This window comes from Paramisgurnus dabryanus, chromosome 13 (assembly GCF_030506205.2).
Source record: "Paramisgurnus dabryanus chromosome 13, PD_genome_1.1, whole genome shotgun sequence".
Taxonomy (NCBI): Eukaryota; Metazoa; Chordata; class Actinopteri; order Cypriniformes; family Cobitidae; genus Paramisgurnus; species Paramisgurnus dabryanus.
Window position 1 is genome coordinate 13,283,051 of NC_133349.1, and position 5,230 is coordinate 13,288,280.

The following is a 5,230-nucleotide window of genomic DNA, read 5'->3' on the forward strand; positions in this document are numbered from 1 at the left end:
TTTAACCAATCATTTTTTATTTTTTACTCACAACATTACTCCTATAATTATTTGTTATTTACAATACAATTCTATTATTTAGTTTTGGATGTTTAGGGGGTGTGCACCCCAAAGCTTTTACACCGCTGGCCAACATATGTTTTCAATTGTTTCCAATGGAAGCGCTGCGTTTAAAAAAAAGCCAGCAGCTGGTGTTTTTTTCCGTGCTGAAAGCCGCCGTTTTGCCGTTTTTTCTGCGCTCAGCACTGAGCGCCAAGAGTTTAAAAATATTCAACTTTAGGTGAAAAGCTCAGCTCCGTCAATGTAAGTTCTCACACGGCCGTCCAATCAAATATCACCACAACCAACCGGCTCATAGTAAAATGACTGATAAATGAAGCAGAAGCGCTCATCTGAAAAAAGGTGGCAGTCAGCAGAAAAAAAACTGTCAGTCGGCGTCCGCCCAGACGTTTTCACCCACATTTGAAAGCTTTGTGTGCACACGCCTTCAGAATTTACCATGCAGCTGCTTCACAGAAAGTTATAAAACCTTTTAAAACTTAAATGTAAAGTCTATTAATCGACAATAATAATCGCATTACAATATTAAAGTGAATAATGCAGTAAGAAAACATTTCCTGTACAGCAAACGAAAGAAAGAAAAAAAGAAAGAAAGAAAGAAAGCAAATAAACTAAAAACGTTGAAAACTACAGTACTGTACAAAAGTCTTATGGTGCATTCACAAAAACGTGCTACTCGCGCGTAGTTGGACGCTTGAACATTTGAGTTTACTCGCTTCATTTATGTGAAAGCTGCGCGTACAGTATGATGCCTAACCGCGTCTTTGCATTGACTTAACATGTAAATCACTCGCGTGCCGCCTCTACCACTTCTGGTGTACACACCAAACGCGGGGCATCACGTTATTCGCTCTAGATTAGTCGCGGGACTTAACTTTGTGTCATGCGAATTTCCGCTCGAGTGAATAGTTTCAGCTTGGGGGAAGACACGTTTGAGGTGAATAGCTCGTGTTTTCGCGGTAAAAGCACCGCCCATTTCGCGTCATTCGAATCGCTTCACGCAAGGATGCATCTGATCGCGTCTTTGCATTGACTTTGTATGTAATCTACTCGCGCAAATCGTTGAACTTGCGTCTGTTGTAAACCCACAGTTAACCCTGCATTAAGCCACCATGACAAAATTTGAATTGTTGTTTTTGCAATGTTATAGTGATCATATATAATTGTTTCTCAATCTCTTTAATAGAATACACCCAGAAAATACAGGAAAAAAGTAAACTGATGTGTCAAGTTTATAGAGCAAATAAAACAAATAAAATGAACTCCTAATTTTAAAGAAATTCGTCTTTTTACTTCATTCTGCTCAAAAATGCTCAAGATGTGTTTAGTGCCAAAAGAGGTCACACTAAACACCAACGATGCCTAATGAAGAAAATTATGTTTTTTATTTTTTTGAATATGTTATGTTTGTATCTTAACAAAAAAGATTGAAAAATAAATATAGATGGACATTACAACTTCTAAAACACCAAGTCTGGTGGTGGTGGCCTAAGACTTTTGCACAGTACTGTATATTATAGTAAAATACAGTTATCTGCTTATATCTAAACTATATCATGTTCACATGAATAAGAAACTGTGTCAATGCCTATAATGAAAGCTTGTTATACTCTCTCACGCTTTGTACAATTACCATGATTAGAGATAAGCTAGAGGCAAATAATTACACAATAATACCCAATAATGAGAGAGAATAAAGAGAGCTCTAAAAGACAAATCCATCAAAGAGGGAACACAGAATCAGACAGCTGGCTAATTATAAATGACCATTCCCTATTACACAAATCACTTTCCTTTTTATCTCCCCTTATCTCTCCTCTCTGGAGAAAGTCGGAGTTCTTTGCATATCGGCCATGTGTTGTTTTGTGGGTCTGGGAGGTGAGTCGAGTCGGTCGCCACTGGGGTAACGTATCTTTACTTCCATCGTGACCAAACCGTATACTCTCCTCCCTACACATTTCCTCACGCCTCCCAAACCTACCCTCCTCCCTTTCCACGTCACCCCTATACACTGGCTGTCCCCATCTCTCCAGGAGGCAGTTGTCAATCATCAGCGTCTCTCAGAATCCCGCTGGAGCTCATTGTGCCCGCGGTCGCCGGCGGAGGCAAGCGCTCGGAGGCAGCGGCGGGCCGCAGATGGAGAGTGCGCTGTCAATCATTGTCACTAATTATTAATTTCTGTCACTCAGCCCCGTGGCAACCACGCTCTCTGGCTCTCCCTCCCTCACCCCCTCTCTCTCCGTTTCTCTGTGGCTTCTCTCTCTCAGGCTGAGTTGATTTGGTATGCCATCTCTGTGACGGAAGGTTCAACCTTTCATTATGTGTCACACACACACACATAAGATTCTCACCTAGGTCACTCCCCTTGACTCTCTGCTTAGTTTTAATTGTATTTTACCTTCCTTGCTCAGCTGAACCCTTTATACCCTTTGACCTCCAGCCTATACCAAAACCCCCCACCCGGACCTTTTCTGTTCCTACCTCCGTCGCTGTCAACCGTGGAGAAGGTTGGAGGAGAGGGACGGTGGATGTTGTGTTTACTTTATCAAATAACATCTCATTTGATTACACTATTAGAGGATGTAGGGAAAGATGCTGGGTTGAACTTTGGACAGTTTTCCTCAACCTCTCCCAAAGCCTGGATTTCTCATTGCCCTTCACTATCAAATCTTTAACTGAGCATTTTTCATGCCAACTTCCTTACCTGCTTACATCCGTTTGCTCTATCGGTTCCCCTCCTAAACTTGAAGTCACCATCGTCCATGCCTGCTCCACTCATTTCCACCTCTTCATCATCCTGTCTCACTTTACATATTTCTGTTTATATCTCCCTCTCTTCTTATGTTTTTCAGCCCTGTAAAGAAAAGGCGGAGATGAAGCAGCATTTATCTGAAGACTTTAGCATATCCTCAGCTCAGTCTGTGAGTAATAAAAGCCGGATCTTTACTGACATCAACCACTCACGATCTCCAAGATCCAGCAGCACCCAACCAGACCCTCAGCGAACAAATCAGACATCACTGTAAAGCAAGCAACTACTGTAAGCATTCTTCAAAAACAACTGTCAGCTCCACAAAGAACACCATTTAAGTGTGTGACACATAAGAGATCCTCATATGGCCTACATTAACGCAGCAATTCGGCTTGATTATGTTTCTTTTGTAGTCAAAGAGGCATGTCAGAGAAATAATCTGTTGAGCTGAGGTGAAAACAGAAATGTCTGTTTTAATACACTAACAGAAAGAAATAACAAATGCAAGGTGAACAAATTTTTTAGGTGAACACATCATGTCCCACTCTGACTTAAAAGCCCACTGTATCCGGTAATAAGCAAATAATTGATTTCATTTTGTCTTCTCCTTTTTTGACATTGTGACTTGAAGATTTATGGATTTAATTGCGAGAGGAGCTGAAAAGCAAATTGCGCGTTAATTAAGGTTTAGTGGCTGTAAAAAAAATCATATCTGAGGATTTGAGGAGCGATTCTGAAAGGAAGAGACTGAAATGTTCTAGTGAGCTGTCTATCAAGTATTTAAGGACCATGCTGGTGCTGTACTGAATTAGGAATGGTTTTGGAGATTTGATTGAGTAGCAGGTTATTAAGGAAGCATAATGTGTTGTCCCAGAATCCACACATCTCTGTGTTATTATTGAAATCATACTTTTAACACAACTTGTGTAATTTTAACACAAAATCAACAGAAAATGACACATAATGTAAAGTGAATAAAAAAGTATGTAAAGTGGCACATAATGTGTAAAATGCATAACACAAAAAAATAAAAAAGATGTGTAAAATTAGCACATCCTTACTTAGAGTGCACTTTTCAATCTAAGAGTAATAAATTATGTCATCAGTAGTTTGGTAACACTTTACAATAAGTTTGTATTTGTAAACATTAGTAAATGCATTAGCTAATATAAACAAACAATGAGTAATATAGTTTTTGAGCATTTATTAATCTTTGTTAATCCCAATATACAATTGTTCATGTTAGTTCATTGTGCATTAACTAATGTTAACAGTACAACTTTTGATTTTACAAATGTAATAGTAAATGCAGAATTTAAGATACTGATGTACTGTTTATATAAGCTAATGCATTAACTAATGTTAACCCTATTCGGATGGGATTCGTTTTACAGGGGTAAATGGCTTAATGTAATTTTACCAGGACGTGGTCTGTAATATTGATGGTCAATTCGGACGGGATTAGGAATCTCAGTAAAACATTCAGAAGTGGGATTGGTAACTCGATTGCGCAGCGCGTCACCTCTCGTAGTCAAGTGCACATTACCTTGCTTCCTGATATCTCATGTGCAAACAACATGACACAGAGGAGGAAAACGCGAAACACTGTGTTTAATTTCAGTTTGGGGAGAATGTCAGTTTCAGAAACAGTTCTGTGCCTCTGAGAAGTAAATTTGGCTTTTTTTTTAAAGTTGTTTTTCCACCTAGAACGCAAGTAAATGCTTCTTTAAGCGCTTTTATATTTAAAAGAAACACGCAAATTACAACTAATTCCGTCCAAATAGTACTAAATACACCGTATTATAAAGTGTTACCAAAGGTTTTTCTTAAATTGTTGTTTATAGATTTTGATGTTATTTTTACATTGCTACTTTAAGGGGGATTCCCAGACAGTGTCTAGATTAATTCAGGACTGGGCCTTAGTTATAGTAGGACATTTAAGTCATCTTTACAAACAAACCTTATGAAAAACAACATCTTAAGACAAAACAATGCCATTGAAATATGTTAAGATATGTCAGTACCAGTGTTGGGTGTAGCTTAGTTACTAAGTAAAACAAAAAAGTATGTAAAGGATTACTCTTTTTTTCCAGTAATTTAATTACAGTTACTTCTAATGTAATTGAACTTAATACTGTGTATGGACTGTAGAACAATTAAATATAATACAATTGTGGATTTAACATCAAAATTTAAAGTCTAAGGTTAAAATGCATTTTTTTATGTATCCTACTCACTTTAAATACTTAAGTGAGTTAATATAATCCTCTAGTGTAGTAGTTTCCAATTCTTACTATTAACCAGTTGGTTATTAGCATTAATGTTACTGAGATATTACCTGTTTATTAATACTTAAAAAGCAAATATTAATGCATGATTCTACAAAACCTTATTTTACATCCTTAATACCCAATTCCT